This window comes from Puntigrus tetrazona, chromosome 16 (assembly GCF_018831695.1).
Source record: "Puntigrus tetrazona isolate hp1 chromosome 16, ASM1883169v1, whole genome shotgun sequence".
Classification (NCBI taxonomy): domain Eukaryota; kingdom Metazoa; phylum Chordata; class Actinopteri; order Cypriniformes; family Cyprinidae; genus Puntigrus; species Puntigrus tetrazona.
The window spans coordinates 8,373,025-8,391,282 of record NC_056714.1 but is presented as its reverse complement, the minus strand read 5'-3'; the positions used below and the strand labels follow the sequence as shown (position 1 = coordinate 8,391,282).

At 36.3% G+C, this 18,258-nt stretch overlaps 1 protein-coding gene across 1 annotated transcript in view; it reads right to left on the bottom strand.

Moving 5' to 3' along the window:
- The window catches only part of osbpl3b (oxysterol binding protein-like 3b), a 49,234-nt gene extending 34,475 nt beyond the window's left edge, over positions 1 to 14,759 (bottom strand). Inside the window, exon 1 of the mRNA XM_043261730.1 lies at positions 14,371 to 14,759. The gene's annotated coding sequence lies outside the window, so the exon portion shown is untranslated. The remainder of the gene's footprint in view (positions 1 to 14,370) is intronic.
- Positions 14,760 to 18,258: the final 3,499 nt, after the last annotated feature.

Below are 18,258 nucleotides of genomic sequence, written 5' to 3'. Positions count from 1 at the left end.
TTTATGACACAGTCCTGTATTTCCCTCAGGAGCAGCTAGTTTAATAAAGGAAATATTTATGCAACCGATGCTCTTTGGAGACCTCTAGATTCATTTTGTTTTAGGTTTATTGCTAGCATGAGATTAGTGAGTTTTTCTGTTGTCAAAGATTTATTTTTCGAGTTCAAAACGACTCAAAAAAAATAAAATTGGACACAACTGAAACAAGTTTTTGGAAATGTAAAAAGTTCATGATAGGTCTAACCTAATCTGACATCATTATTGCATGGAACAGCTGATTGGTTCTCTCCTATATCATTAGCCAATGAACTTGCTGCTCAATATTCAAATACTCGACTAGTTCTATTGGTAGCAGTTGCAACACACTTCAGAAACGCTCCACCTTCCCCAGCTCCACCTGTATCGATCTGCTATGAGGTTAACACACATGCTATGGGGGTTACTTTATATGTTATATGAGCAGCAGCAGTATTTTTTAAATGCTCACAGCAGCATGTCGTAGATGTATTGGAAGAAGTTTTTGCCAAGAATTGTACTCTTTGTAATCATGTTGATTTTATTTAGGTTTTTTGAAAAACCTTTATGTTATTTATATTAGGAAAGCCACTAACAACATCCATGTTTATGTAGATTAATCTATCGACTAATTTATTGATTCCTTGACTCATTTAAAAGATTAATTTCCCACAAAAATATCTGTAAATTTACTTAAGAATATTTTATTAAACCAAATGAAATCCAACATAACCACGTGTTCTAGTCTACTACTAATAAAATGCTAACAGAAAACTGAGAATTTACTAGAAATATTATTTAACAGACATTATTTGGAGGAAACTGTAATTATGCATTATTTATGAAAACACAATAGAGCTAATGTACATTACGCATTGCAAAAAAAGGTCTATGGGGGCGCCAGTGACCAGTAGCAAAAGGTTTGCAAGCGAATGCCAAAACCTTGAAAAATCATTTGTTCTACTACTGCGCCCCTTTTAGGGGTTCTATACTGTATATGTTTTACTATGAAACATGTATTTACGAATATCATGAAGTAATGTTGACTTAAAATTATATTACATTTTTTTTTAAATTCTTTTTTTAAAGACGTTTTGACCTTGAACAGAGTCATAAAGGTCTGCATCACTGCACTGCATTATAGCTGTGCAAGTAGATAAACACTGACGCAAACCTCTGCCCTGCAAACTCAACACTTTAGTTCCCCTCAAGCGTGGAGATCAAAAAAACAATTCATGTTTACAGAAATGGCAGTGAGCGATATCAAGTCAATCTCCCTCACTCAGCGAGTTCTGGGTCCAAGACGACGCGGAGGCCTGCTGGGGCTTTAAATAACTCCTCCCTTGATCTGTGTTTTTGTGGCTACAAATTTTTTCATGCCAAATTTGAGCAACAGTCCAGATTATGTTGCAAGGGTTTGACAACGTCTATGTCTTTTTTTTTGTTGTGCAAGTACATGCAAATAAACTTTGAGATGAGATGTTTATTAATACTGTCAACTTAAACAGTGCATTAATGATCTTAAAATAATAAAGTATACGCTTTATAGCGAGTCTGTATGTTTCAGTATTTGCTGAACTGCCTTGAAAATAATCACTGTAATACAGAAACAATTATTTAACAAGATTCAATCAAAACATAACAGTAACAGCATCACAGTAACAAACATTATAAATTAATTTATTATGTCACATCAAAATGTAAGGAGACTTTTTAGTTTAGTCATGCCAAAATAACATTTCTTCTTTTGTTAATTTAGATTTTTGGCATGAAATAATACCCAAAATACTTCTCATTTTTATTTTGGGACTTCTTGTAGTTATTCCATCCATGTCAACTGATCACAGTAATAATCTTCCCCTTTCTGTAGCTCTCAAATATCTTCTGCATGTTTTAAACACATTGATGATATTTGAGAGCTTTACCAGAAGGGAACATTAGCAGTGAATAACAGGTTAAATTTCAGTCTTGTTCTGCATACAGAACTATCATAAGGACTCGAGTCATGAGAAGCCACAAGAATTACAAGCCATGAGAATTATTAATGAAAAAAAAAACAAATAACAAACAAAAACTCATACGTTGAACGATTTAACAACATGAAGCTAAGGATGTGCTGACCACATTTCACATTTAGTGAACTAAACGTCATTGGTCTAGTGCCTGTAGCATTACAGTTCCAGTTTACAATAGATGTCAGTCTGAAGTCTGGCCTCTGGTGCTACACTTCAAATAATATTACACAGGATGGCTTGAACAAGACCTTGTTTTGAAACCAGACATGGTTTTATTTTGAGAGCAGATGAAACATATATGACTGCACAGCGTTACACTATAATAGTAGGGGTATCTGGGTGAATGAGCACAGACATAGAGGAAAATCGACAGAGACACACCAAAAATGCAGAGCGAGAGAAGAACACGCAAAGAGAAAGAGTATGAAAAACTGAGAAAAAAGAGGGTATATGGAAATGCCCAAAATGTAAAGCACTATTTCTTCTATCACAGCTCAGCAAAACATATTAGGTATATATATATATATATATATATATATATATATATATATATATATATATATATATATAAACAGATAGATGCTATGCATAGATGCCTCATTAGTGACTTTTAAGACTGATCGTTTCATGTCTTAACAGCTCAATGTTTTGTCAAAAGCCATAGTAACATTTGGTAGCCATTGACTTTCATTACATGACTGACAGACTGCAACAGTTTGAGTTAAAAATCTTTGTGTTCTACTGAAGAAACAAAGTCACCTACATCTTGGATGCCCTGGGGGTTAGCAGATAAACATCAAATTTTTCAAATATCCCATTAAAACTGTATTTTTCAAAGAAATTCAGAAATTTATTAAACTCAATATAAATTCAGTGTTGTTTCGGTTCAGTTTAATAGCATTGATGTTGCAAAGTTAGGGTAATTATCCAGTTGAATTTAATTCAATCTTTATTCTCATCTGAATAATTGATAATATATAACTAAACATAAATGTCTTTTAAATCCAAAGCGTTTCAGATTTTAGTCCTAATAAATAACAAACTGTGTTTTTTAAATAAATTAGCATTTTTACAAATTTAAAACACACAAAATATGTTTAAAAAATATTGTTGTTAGGCCCATATTCTTAAAGGGGTGATCCCCTTTAAGCTACAAAACCAAAATACTGCCGTAAAGACAAATCCATATAGCTCATTGTGTTTTAATGTGTTTCCAATAGATTAAGTCAGGAAATCCCTACTTACTCCATTGAGAAAGCCCTGCCCAAAGAGGCTTATGCACACTGTGCCACCTCCGCTTAGCAGCCCGTGGGCAAAGCCTCAACTGATCAGCCGGTGGGCCTGAATTATGCAGCAGATCCTGAAGACACTCGAAAACAAAGTGCTTCATGGTAAATGCATTTCTCTTGATTTGAAATGAATTGCTTGGCATGAGCGGCTGATAGAGGTTTTATTGATACTTGTGTGAGGCCTGAGGTCTCAGAGGCACGAATGACTCATAGTGTTGTGCAAGAAACATGGGAGCTTCTCCTTTGAAAGTGTGTTATAGGTGTGATGTTTATCTCTGTCTTAACAGCGTTCTTCACACCAACAGATCTAGACTAAGGGGTGAAATTCGGTCGTTATCACAATTGTACTTGTAGAACTCAATGATCAAGCATTAAAAGACAGTAATCGTGTGGCTTAAAGCGATATTTCACACCCTGCACTAAAAGCATAGGGTGAATGCTGATAAATTTGCATTCATCTCAAACCATAACACTTCCTACACTTTTCACTGAAATCTTTACTCACTTGTGCTTCAGTCTTTCCCCAGTTTGACGACAAACAAAGTGATGGACACAAATCCAACACAAATAAATTAAACTTGTTTTCATCACTGAAGCAAACTTTGGACTGATTCTGGACACAACATGCTCCTCAGCTAAGTTCAGTCTAGCCTTTTGATCTGATGAGAGGTTTGGTCAGTGCAAAGTGCTTTCTGTCCAACTAATTTAAAACGGTGAAACACTGTATGCCGAGACAGATTCTTTCCTTGTTCAGCGCTGAATTGGTGAGCAGTTCCAGCTCCATTGCCCATTGAGATTATCTGCCCTCTTGTATATTTGTCTTTCGTGTAGGACCAGCCTTTTTGAGGGACCTGAATGACTTGGTGACATTGTAAATATGCAATATTCTAGAAATCACAGATTTGGAACAACAAGCTGCTCTTGCCATGGCTGTTATTGGTCTTCATTTGGACAACCTGAGAAAGTCTGTCTGAATCAAAGATAGTATTATTAAGCTGGTATGAATGAAAAGTACAAAACTATTCATTTGAGCAGTTAAAATAAACCAAAACACCCACATTATTGGTGACATTGTTCTTTTTTTAACCACAAAGTGGAAAATCCCAGCACACAACTTGCTGGGATTTTCATTTTTGCAGTTAAAACAAGAACAATGCTACCAAGGTCATTGTGTGCTTAGTAACTACAAAGTGTCCTCTTTCTTACCTAAAAAAAATACAAGATACAGTATGTAATAGAAGATAAAATTGCCCCAAAACACTTGTTGATGTTGACATTTTCATCTTTGCAGTTGAAATAAAGAACAATGATCCCAATGATGTTCACCAATTTTCTAGCTTCTTCAGTACAGATAATCACCTTACTAGGATCTGTTATAACTCTAATAACAATATCAGTAACATCTCTCATTAGGGCTGTTCTGTGATACTGAGCTAGAGGCTTCATTTCAAAGTAGCTATCAGAAGTGGAGTTGTTAAGTTAGTTTCTCAGAGGATGTTTAATCTCAGTTGGACATCTGCCTTCATTAACTTTCACTCTTGCAGCATAAGATGTCTGCCCCAGGTTACTGTCCAACTTAAAATATTTAGCTGGTGTATTGATCTGAGCTATAACAAACTCTACTCTGTATCTCCGTCTGCATTTACATTTAAATTCAAATATGCAGGTAAAATGCAAATGTTTACAATAGACAAAAAAACGTGTGCTTTTGTGCTGATGCATTCTTGAGTTTGAAGGCTAAGACAACGTAAAACTAAGCAAGCAGCTGTCATTAGAACTGAATGAGGTAGCATTCTTTACAGATACAAGTTCACACCGTAAATGACATTTTAGAATTACAGTAAATGTAAATTTTTTTTGTTCAATACAATGGCGTCTGAGAATTTAACTAGACCACAAAATGCTCTTTGGATCAATCTAAGTCACCCTGGAGAACATGATCATCACATTCTACACAAAATTAATGCAGTAAAATTTATGCAGCTCGAGCGTTGCTGCCATAGACTTTCTTGACTGATTTAATATTTCACTCAAATTGTTCTGCCGGGAATTCAATTTGTAATGACGACAATAAGACATTGTAACATTTCTGCTTATAGTTTCAGACTTTGCCGGTTAAACTGGTGTTACTAACAATAAGCAATCATTTGCTGTTAATTCTTATAAAAGTTACATTTTTACAATAATGCATTTCATTATTGCATTGTAAACCACTATTTAAGCATAAGTACACACTCAACTAGAGCTGGAGAACAGGCTCTACTTCTGGCTGATTTATCATTATGATAAATTGCTCAGCATGTCTCTCAGCAGCTCTACTGAAATCAGTGTGGTGTCCTGTTGGTCTGCTCCATCTGTCTACTTGAGCAGAACGTTAACCTGTCCTATTTTAGACACACTAGTTGATTTACAAACACTTCAAGAAGAGCAAACATGCTGTGTGGGGTTTTAGTCAAGTATACATACTCAAATAGTGTATGGTTTGTAGTATAACCTAAAAATTGTTATATGGTATAAGAATTTTATAGCAATATGACAGTACTGTTATTTTAAGGTAAATACAAGCATTCATAACTTTTCAACGTTTCAATTCATATTTCTGATAATCCAGTGAATTGCTGTAAATACTTTCCTAATGAAAGGCTGGACACAGACTAAACCAAACCTAATATAAGATTATTTATTATTTATAATAAACAAACGTATTATATAAAATCAGAGGTGTACAAAGAACACAAATCCATTACTTGAGTGAAAGTATTGATACTACTGGTCAAATATTACTCCATGAATACATTTCTGGTCAATGCATAGTTTCATTATAGTTAGGGCCTTATGCCTTTGAAGCAACCTACTAAATACACTAGTCTACTGAATATGTTCATACTATATTCTGAGTATGGCCATGGATGTGCAAAGTGCACAGAGAAGACGTCTCCTTCCATTTTGTTATCAGCTGTCTTTGATGGGAGGCTTGAACAGTCTTTGTGAATTGATTGTGAATGAAGCTCACATGACCATTCAAGAGCGATTACTGATAGGCTGTCTATCATCTGTAAAAACACCAATCGCATTTACAGAAGAAAAAAAATCACCGACTGTCTTCAAAGCTGCTACACAGAAACAAATTTCTACTTTGAGGATCTTGGTAGAAATGTAGTGTTTCAAATCAAAACTACAGATACAAAAAGTACAGATACTCAAAAAGTGTACTTAAGTACAATACTCAAGTAAATGTACTTCACCTCTGTCCACCTCTGTTAACAATTAAATACAGTATTATTATTATACTGTTTACATTTAGGCAAAGTTTATTTAATTAAACGCGTTAAATAAAAAGTCAAGATCATTTTAAATTAATTTCAAAAAATCAGGTAATTAGTAGTCTGTTACTTATCTGTTAATTCTTTATTTGATCCACACACAATGCTTTTTGAGAAACCTTAACTGCACATTGCAACACCATGAATCATTATATCAAAAAATGGATTGTGATTGAAGTGCGTGAAATATTATGAACACTCCACATTCAGAGGCATGGAAGTGTTTTTTTAAGTCTCAGAGTTAAATGCTTGTTGATTATTTATGAATGCAATTATTTGATTAATGTAACCTGAATGCACAAATAAATAAATCAACGTACAGTCATTAAGTATCAAAACAGCATGACTCATGAGTAAAAATATTGCAATTTGCACAACCCTACAAATAAAACACCTAGTTGAAATGTAAAAAAAGGGCTAAACATTTTTGATACATTTTGACAGGATTTTAATCTAGACATTAATGCCTTAAAGCAGTTTGTGTTGCTCAGCAATTATGAGCAAACTGCATACACTGGACATAAACAGAGCATCGTGAAACTGCAGCCATTAGAATCAACAAAGCTGTCTACGCTCAAAGTGCGACACTGAAGTGCACTCGAGCCTGATTTGTCCCTCCAGCATGAGACTGCACAGATGTGCTCTTTTCCTCATGAGATGCTGTAGAGCTCCATCTGAGCACCTGCCAAACCATGGTTCTTCTGCCTCCAAGAGCCAGCGCCAGCCAAACCGAGCGCGCTCACATTTACAAATGTACCACCATTAGTCTTGGCGCTCAGTGCAGAATTTCGAAAAAATAACTCTTTAGTGAACTGTGAAGATAACTCCTAGTTTTTCAGATGGTGTGCGATAGACATGGTAGGTTTCATTTTGGTGAAAATCAGTTTGAATATCCATTGACGTCAGATGAGACGACGGGGGGGAAAAAGAAATGCTTTGGAAAATATGATATCACTCAAATACTTTACATACTTGACCTTCAAATTTGACATTTTCTGTGCAGCACTTGCCGAGATGGAAGAGTTAATGGTTCTGACAAATCGTGGGAGGATTCCTTGTTAATGCGCTCCATGTAGTCTAGCATTGTGACAGTTTTCCGATTGAATGTTTTCTGAACGCAACAAGCACTGCTTCCTGTGCTTTAACCGCTTCCGACCCCCATCCACTCTAGGTCCCTCCCTTCTTTGTAAATCTCTCAACATGAATTCAGACTGTTTGAAAACCACATGCCCTCCCTTTTTTTTCATCTGACATGACGGTGCCAAACACTGACTCATTAGCGCTGAGGGAAAAGACAACAGTATCCGAGACGGGGAAAACCATCTTCGACAGAGAACAAACGGATGTTTGCTCGAGATTTCTTGTCAACTTCTTTGATTTATAAGGTCAGACAAAGTGAATGGCTACTGGAAGAGAATATTTTAGAGATGTCATGCTGGATTCAGAGAGAGCAGGACTGTGTAAGAGCAGCAGAAATCTTTCTTCTGGCAAGAACGCAAACAGGGCAGTTGAGTCCCACTGGACCCTCAGAGGCCCAGCAGGAAAATTCTGCTCACACAGAAGACTTCTTGTGTCAGCTCTGAGACTGAGGGCCTGACCTAATAAAACTACTGCCTTGTGGAAATACAATGGCAACAACAGACTGCACAACCTTGACTTTATACTCGTACTCAAGCTATTTTTAAGACAAATTCTCTGAATATTACTGCATGTTAGAGGTCCGATCGATACCAGCATTTTGGCTTTGGTACAATACAAAGGTCTTGTACTTTGGTAGTGATATTAAATCGATACTGTAGACAACTGCCTCAAATGACTGATGAGATGAAACGGAACATTAGTTTATTAACAGCATAGCATAAAACCTTTATGCTTTTCATACAATACAATACAAATAATGCCCCTATTTTTCTTTCCTTCTTTTTATGTTTCTTGCATGACTTAAGTATCACTGGAGCAACAGGTCATATTTTTTCTCCTAAAATTAAATGATATAAAATGTAAAAATGAGTAGCCTAATGAAGTCAGTATCTTCTAAACAGCAGGTTGCTAAACTTGATGTGAATGATTCATGCATTTTATTTTTGTACATCTTAACTACATTAAAATGTTGCGACTAGACCTTCTAGTGAATAAACAGACTTGTCCATAATTTTATACTGGACTTCTTTAATAATTCAGTCCACTTAAACTCTGTCCCTTCCTTACAATCGACAATCTTCTTGCATCAACATCCAATGGCCTGTACCAAGTCTCAGTCCCACTTTTTATTTATTATTAAAATGACAAACATTTTTTTGTTTCAGTGCCGTTCTTCATAACACTTCACGTCTACAACCATTTTATGTTAAGATTTTACTATCTGCCTAAAAATGAATGCAGCTATAGAGTGGAAAATAAAAAATAAAAAAGTGATTAGTGTATCTGTTGATTTTACTCGATTCTTCAATTAGTAACCCGCATCATACGAACATCAACAAAACAGCACTTCTTTTAATGATATTTATTTAGAAAATGCATGAGAGGTGAATCTGGACAGCAAAGGTTGAACTCATTTATGCGATGTAGGGCGGCTAATTACCACAATGTGATAACACATTTCCTCATGAGCAAAGCAGTGACAGCGAGCCAAACTTTAGCTATTTATTTTCTGTGTAGGCGTCTTTGTTTAGCGAGGCTTATGTCTGATTCTTTCACACAAATAAAGTGCATGTAGTGAGAACACCACTAAAAGGTTTCCATTTTGTTGCTGAAATGGAAAGATGCTATAAAACAAAGGCAAAATGGGCTCACGTTTCAGTGGTGCGTTGGAAAAAAATGTTACCTCCCTGAAAAATCGTGTCTAATGTACGATAACTCACGATGGGCACAGAGTGAATTAGCCATTAATGAAGCACAGATAAGAGCTTTATCCTACGCTCCCATACACCCTCTGGAAATAAAAGGCTAACACTAGTGCTCTAAACTCTGTAAAAGCGACATGCCATAACATGTAGTGATCTGAAGCGCTCGTGATGACAGAATATTAAATTACACTCTTATTGCACTCACAAACTCCAGTGCATCCAGGGAAGCTCCGAGAAGCAGAGAAAGGCAAAAGCAATACATCTTTTCAATCAGAGTCCATTTGAAAACACCCGATCGCAGCTCAAACTGAATAAAGCTCCACTTTAGACTGCAGTGTTCTGGAGAAAAATAGCCTTGTATCTTCAGCAGGATGTGTTTAATGAGGCTTTTCAGATCACACAGGGACTGTAACCCTTATCTCTCCACCAGAGGCCCCATTCCACAGGCTGTGGGTGCAGATGAGTTTTGATCCACTTCTATTTAAGGCAAATCATTTCTTTAGACCTCAGACGTTAAAGGGTCAAGATGTCTGCGGTCTAAACACTGAAGGAACATGTTGAAACTCTTTGTAATCTTTAATATTAATAAAGCTCAAGAGCCAATTAGTGAAGACCTCTGAGCTTGACAACTCATGCGTCTCTGCAAACTGGCTCGAGTCTTTTGATTTTCTGACCTTTTACGCATTCTACGCACACAAGACTTATTAGACCAGAAAACCTGTCCAGCAAGAAACATTTGCCCTCTCTGTGACTGCCAGGTTTTTAAATAGTTTCAAATGAGCTTCAAAATAAAAAAATGAAAAGCACTTAAAGGTGCACTTTACCATTTTGTTTAAAGATGCAGCACCACACATAAACGACATCTTTTGACTTTGTAGAAATGTGCTATTTGCCGAGGTTGTTAATTTGAAAGTGTAAAAGTGTGCAGAGTTACTGAGGTAAAGTAAATATTCGGCAAGTTATGTGATCTCAATGCAGGACCACAAGTGCTCCTTGTCTCTGTGAGGCAACCCACTCCATGTAAAAAAAAAACAGCTTTTATTAGGCTACTGATATGACTGGAGGTTCATATTCTCAAAAAGGTACAATTGCTTATCTGTAAAGCTTCACGAGAAAAAGATAGAATATTGATGGTGGTTACACAGCATGCATATTGCAGAATTCTTACAAGATTATAAAATACGTGAAAAACTTTAGTAATGTCATGACTCAGGCATCAGTCATGACTGCGTTATTTAAAATGTTTTGAACTGAAAACACAGTATGATTGACGTTACCGATGTAACTGGTTGGTTACTACTAACTAGGAATATAACAATTCTGGTCTCTATTTGGGATATATAACACAAAATTTCTAATTGTTATTATTTCCAATCCTCACATTACAAACCCATTATTTTAGGATATATGGTGAACAGATTTAATTTCGTTTTAATTGAAATTCGTTAATTTAGTTTATTTTTCCAAAAAGCATATCAAATACAGTTAAAGGCTGTGATCAAACACACTGGTCCTTGAGGAAGCTAAAATGTGCTTCAGTGTCATGCGCGAACAAACTTAAGTGGCTTTCGCGCCGCGTAGTTCTAGAAACTCAGTTCTAGGAACTAGCTAGCAGGGTGGTTCCTAAAACCAATTTTCCCTTTGGCCATTTTCCTGGTTGCACTTACGCCGGCGGCAGAAAGATGACAAACGACAGCAATGCTTTTATTCGATACATTTACAAATGTTGACAACCAATGAAGAAAGCCGTGAGTATAAAAGATATCACCGCCATCACTAACTATTACAGCAAGCCTAGCAAGCCTATCCTCAAATCTAAACTGGACCTCAAGATCCGTTTTCCTGTTTTGTTTTAACGCTAATCAAACACACCTGAGCATGCTAATCAGTGTCTTAAGGATCATTAGAAAATCACAGGTAGGTGGGTTTTATCAGGGTTGGAGCTAAACTCCAAAAAAAAAGAAAAAATGATTTGTTTAGTGTTTGGGAGTCACTGAGCAAATAAGGTAAAAATAAATGCATATTATAAATAAATGAAGGTGTTTTTGACCTTGCATGCATGTCAACCTGTTGTTTGGGACTCCAAAAACCAAAATATGAACCTTTTATAACTTATAATCGGAGCACTTTATAATCAATGTACGAATGGCAGAAAACCAGACAAGTCTGAGACAGAATGGTGTCTTTCCATCTACTGTAGCTGTAACCTCACCCACCTGTTTAGGTTTAGAAATCACATCTTTAATGAATGAAGAAGGCAGACGGAGGCAACACCTGCCACTGCGCAAACACAGCATCTGCTCTCAAAGCCCTATACAAACTCGCACTATCCACAAAACATTTCCTACAGCTGAAGTTCCCACAAGAAAAGAATGAAAGAATCACAGAATCAGACCACTAACAGCCTTCTGATGTCTCTTATCAAACTCTGCTTATTTCACCTCACACTGTGACTATGGCAACAGCGCGTGTGGTTTCGTAAAGCGGTCCTGAGCTCCGGTGGGAAAATAAAGGTGTGTGTTGTCTTGTAAAAGGACACAGTTATGCGCAGCCCCATACTGTGCAAGATTACCTGCACAGCTGCAGCTGCAATAGGTGATAGGTGAAACCTCTTGAATTCTTTTCCAGTCCTGTTCCCACAGTTAAGCTTAGTTATATTTGTAGATTGTATATCTAGCGGCAACTAACCTGAGAGCTGGACTGCGCAGTGGGGAACGGGGGGAAGCACACAAGAGTTGAAGAAATGGAAAGTGCACCATAATGGTACCATAATACAATATTGATGGAAAGGAAATTACAGGCTCTAATGCATCCTTTAGGTTTTTCCAGACCGGGACATACCAAGCACAAAAATAGAAAGCTGAATGGATGATATGGAACTTTCTTTTAGGTTATTTTTATGAGAAAGGACAATGGACACAGAGGTTCTTATCCCCTTGCAACTGAGATAGGACTCTAAAGCATGCAGCTATGTGAGCAGATTTCCTAAGCCATAAATTTGTGAATAAAACCTTATTTAATGGCACAGCTTTGGCAAGTGGGTTGCAGGTTTAACATTGTTTGTGCAAACGCGTATAAATGATAAACTTTCACTCTATAATGGATACATTTTGCAATTAATCCGTGGATCACGTGTGCCAAACCGCGGAGCTTTGTCCGTTACAGATCACTGAACAAATATGATCCGTTCAACCACTATTAATGACAAAACAGATGTAAATAAATATTATTTAAAATAAAAAAAGTATGAAGTATAAATTATATGGGCTGTTGATGAAATAAAAATATTTTGAATTTTAGACCATAATTATGGCTTAAAACTAGGATTAAAATTACAGCAATGTTTTAATTTAAATTTGAATAAATTGCAAAAGCCTATTAGATAGAAGACCTTATAAATAAAGATAATGTAAAATATCACTGTATTGAAGAAGATGCATAAAGAGACAAAAAATGCCAATATATGGTTTAATTTATTTCCACATCACTGAATTTAGCGCTATCTTTGATTAATTTTTTTAATGATTTTTGTTTATTAATGCACACATATAATCATGGATTATATCTGTTATGTCAATCAACTCATGTGCATATAAAACTGCTTTAATGCCTATAATTCTACATTTTTAAAATGCTAAATAACACATTCGGTTGCATGCTACGACATGTTGGCACTGATCATGAGGCAGGTCAGGATTAAATGCCGTGTGAAATGACCTTTTTAGAAATATCTGCAGAGGTCTTGTGCAGATGTTGTGTTTGGTTTCCAAAACCGCAAAATACTGAAGTCTGGAGGTCTGCGTTTCTTGGAGTACTGTTTATAGAAAGTGACAGATAAGGAGAGAGGGAGAGAGAAAGAGAGAGCATCCGCCTCGTACCTTCTACGCTCAATGGCTGTAAAGGGAGATAAAAGTCAGTCCACCCCCAATTTATCTTGCTGTGAAAATATTCACAAATTGGCCGCCGAAGCAGCCCGTTGTCTCTTTAAATCATGTGGTAGCAAGAATAAAAAAAAAAAATTACTTCACTGGCACACAGTTCTGGTTGGGACTAGTACATACATAGAAAAACACATTTCACAATCTGTTACCATGGTGACAGGGAAACGACAAAAGAGTGTATTTCTAATGGATACAGTGCTTCTTGTCACATTCAGATGGTGTTCAGAGCCCAATAACCAGTAGTTCACACACCACCGCCTCTCACATACTTTCACATTCATTTTCTAATCGAACCATCATCACCTCCATCATCTTCACTTCTAAGCCATTTTACTGGTTGAGGTTGAAAGTTGCGCATTTAGAGTGCCTGTCATTTAATACATGTTGAAGTTCAAGCACTAAATTTCCTACTACAACTTTAATGAGCTATTTGCATCTAAAGAGATTAAGTCATCAATACAGAAAGACTCTAATACTGACACCCGCGTGCCAGTATCTAACATTTAAATGGCAGAATAACTTAGACATGTCTACTAAATAAAGACGCTTTGTGCAATTAAGCAAATATTATGCCATGAATTGGGTAACTATTGTTTATAAATGACAACCAACCTTCAAAATACATAGCCTGTGCACCCATTACGCAATTCTCTAACTAATACACTATTAAAGGAGTTTTATCTTATCAAAAATTGAATGTTTTGTTCTAACTAGCTAGCCTACATGGATTCCTGTCTTCCACGCCCGGAATTAAATAGTTTCCTAAACGCAGCAGATTATTATAGCGCTTTTACACTGTACCGACTTGGTAATTACATTACTTGCAAATCATGCACGGACATGTTTCCGGATTGCACGGCATGCAGGACTAATAAAATTGTTCGAAAACACAATAAAAAAAACAATGACAGTTCGCCAAATCGGGGAAGTTTTTGACTTACCTTTTAAACTGAAGTTACTGGTGGTACACCGAACTGACCGCCACTTCCGGAGGATGAGAAAACTGCGAAATTCACAACTACGAAATGTATCCGTGCGGCATCCTGTAAACAGCACGTCGTAGTAACCAAATAATAGCAATAATAATAACAACAAGCAAAAAGATTTATGAGGCCGTCTGCTCTTGTGAAGTTTACGTCAGGTATTCGCGTAACAGACCTCGAAGCAACAAAACTAGATTGTAACAAAAAGCTGTTATTCGACATGTAGATGTAAAATGATTAAATGAAGTAATCGGTGCGGAGTCGAAAACGCGTCGTGAAGATGCTCTGCCCTCGCGCTCGCTGTGCAAATAAACGGAGCTGTTGGGCGCGTGGGCTCTGCGAGCGGTTCACGGACGCAACTGAAAGTGCCCTCAACCAATCAGCGGGGGAATTACCACCTACGTCACTTGTAGAGGCGGGGCCACACCCGTTTTGAGAGCACCTTTTCCGTGACGTTGACGCATTCTAGAGCTCGTACCTCTATTCGCTAAATGTTTTAAAGACTCAAATTTGCTGCTGTTTGGTTATTTTAATGATTAGAAAATGTTTTTTTAAAAAAGAAAGCCGGTGTTTCCTAATGTATCAATACATCTTTTCTTTATCACTTTCACTGGTTGGCAGCTTGGCATCTTGCTATTTGGTGGTGATGGATGTCGGTCATTATGAAGGTCAATTCAAAGTCACTTTGTATAAAAACAGCTTTTTACATATGGCGGTATTCTTGCTATTTTCCAAGTCTTTTGGTGTCTTTCTACACATTTTCAGATGGACCTTACATGGACAAAATACCCTCTGTCACACTGCTTTCCTACCATTCCACTGGTAGCCTGGATGCTTAATAGGATAGCGTTAATTATTATTAATAATTATTAACATTAATTATTCATCCTCATGTCATTCCAAAATCGTAAGACCTTTGTTCATCTTCGTGGCACAAATTGTGTCTAAGGGTCTTATGGGTTTAGAATGACATGAAGGAGAGTAATTAATAATACAATTTTCATTTTTGAATGAACTATCCTTCATTTCATGTAGATACTTGGAAATATTAAACATTTGTGCAATACAATTAAATGAAATAGTAATGTAAAATATGACATTACATTACATAAAATCTATAATATCATCACAATAATTAAAATTCTAGCATTATATATTAATAAAATATATATATAATAAATCACGTGATAAACAAATAATAGGCTTATAATAATTAATAACTGATTGTTGATGTTTTTGGTTTTTTAAATAAGAATCATTGTAATAATAGACTTTTTCATAATATTCATGAAGATGCTGTTTGGGGTCGATGTAGGGACACATGCTTATTCAATGCTCTTGTTGAGAGGCATCATATAACAAAAATGTTGGGAAACCCTGTGATTACACTTTATTAAGATACAAAATGTATGATATTACATTTAAATATATGACGTTGCTGGTCTAGTAATCATAGCTGGACAGAAGTTGTCATGTCAGACAGGTTGTTTTGAATTGCACGTCCTCTTTGTTATACATGCCAACTTCTTCTTATGCCATGACAAAAGCAATATGTCACCAAAAAAAAGTGGCCAAACCTACAAAAACTAAATGATCAGATAAATATCCTAAATAACTCTAGAGCATTCAAGAGAATCCGAGAGGGTCCAAGCATTTGCTCTGATGTCAAAACTATTCAGCGGCAATTAAAAAAGCCAAATAATACCCAATTAGCGAGCTGCGGTGTTTGGTGTTGCCTGCGATGGATAATAAAGAAAACAGCAGAGGAATGTTGAGGTATTGTTGGTCAGAGTCGGACATGCTGTGTATTATGGGGGTGTGTTCACCAAGCCGTGCATATTTTTAGCACATTCCTGGGGTATTACACACACCCTCATCACTGAGAGCGCTTATGTGTGTTAAAGGACAGAGTATTCATTCATGTGAAGTGGGTTTGTGCGTGACTGCAACGAAATGTGTGGGTTTCCACCAGATACTGGATGCAAACAATAATCACAGTCTTCCAGTTTGCGTCCTCTAACACCCTAAAACCTACACAGCAGTTTGATGAAGCTCTTATGAGTAATGTAGTTTGTGGGGCGTTCGTCTAAGCAACCTGGCACTATGCTTTTTTAAAAAAATATTTATATTTAGCATAATAAATGACACTATGTTTTTGATAATTACCTGTAGTTAATTATCAGTACAAATGCTCCCACTAGGGGCTTCTGCAAACCGCATGATAAAATGGTTTAAATATGCATCAACAGAGGAAATATTACTTAGTTAGGAGGGTCTTTTGGACAAAGGTGGCCTTGGAGTCAAAAAGAGGTTTAAATCCACAGCTGTACTGGGATTTGAGTCTGTCGACGGAAGACTTCTTAAAAACAATGCAACGCTTCCATCTAGTGGTCAATTTCCTAAAAACAGAAGTCATGTTATTTAAGAAGTCAATAGCATTTCTTCACAGTCTCCTTGGAAACGACTGACTGTTTAACCAAGCTCAAAAGCTCGTAATTTTGCAACATTTACACCAAAATGTGGGACATGTCTAAATCCAGTTTGGTGTATTTTTTTAAACATTATACGACCCAATAATTTGTATAAAAACATGGGAGAATTAATATGGGAAATTAAGTTTAGTAAGGTAAATATGTTACACCTGAAACATAAGCGCCATCTAATTGCTTTAACAGAGATGTAAATATCCAAATGCACCAAATTAATTACTGTACCACAGTAATTATTCAATAAACTGTTTTTGCACCACTACTCTCATCTAGTATTTTATACCTCTTGATTATTTATAAAGTAGTTCACTGTAAAAAAAAAATGTACACCTCCCAAATCAAATTTTTTAAAAACAAAAATTCAGTTGAGACAATTGAAAAATTTAGATGCAACAAGTCACTAGAAACTTTTGAGTTACAGTGTTGTATATAGCACTTTCAAAGCATAGTCCTTTAAGGTTCTATTTAGCATCATAAAGTGATATTGTTAGGATGATGAAATCATGTATGGTACATTTTAAAACAGTTTAGTCATTTAGTAAACAATAAACTTTAAACAGCATTTGGGAATGCAACAGTTTGAATGTATAAGCTGTTATGACTTACTGACAATGTACACAGAACAATTTTTTTTTCAGCTTTTATGAAAAATTACTTTTAAATTGTAGTCTTTATCTATAAACCTCACACAATGGCTGAAACGCACGTCATTCTTCACCTTTCTGTAACGCAGAGGTGTCGCAGACTCTGGAATGAAAGGATGTGTGTACCCAAACGCTCAAGGACAACCAGTGGGCCGACACGCAGTGCTGTGAGACACGCTTTTCACTTGCTGAAAGAGGTTCAGAAGAAGAAATGAAAAGAATACTGTTCCCAGTGTAGTGATTTTGTGCAAAAACCACAGCATATTAATGAACTTGGCATTGCAAGCCTCACTTAAAAGGTATGCATAAGCGGGGCTCGTACACTCAAAATGTGTATGAGCCAACAGTTATGAAAAGGTGCCATAGAGTGCATTGATACAATACTTGAAATTGTTGTCTAACATCTACATAGAAAATATGTGGCTTAGGTAAGGGCAAAAAAGAGTTTTATGATTTCTCCCTAGAATGAAACGGTCTGTTATTGGCTTGTTTGGAAGGGTCATGAATAATAATGCTGAGCTCTGCTCGCCTCTTCTGATAAAAAATATCACAAGGATGAAAATATATATTTCAATACTTTCTGACAGTTATATCGTTCTGTAAGTGCTGTAAGAGCATCAGGTAGCCGCTGTTAAAATGCTGGGCACTGAAACTGTTTTCACATGCATAATGCTTTTTACTTTCTCTTTCACTTTTGAGATTCGCTTGTCAGT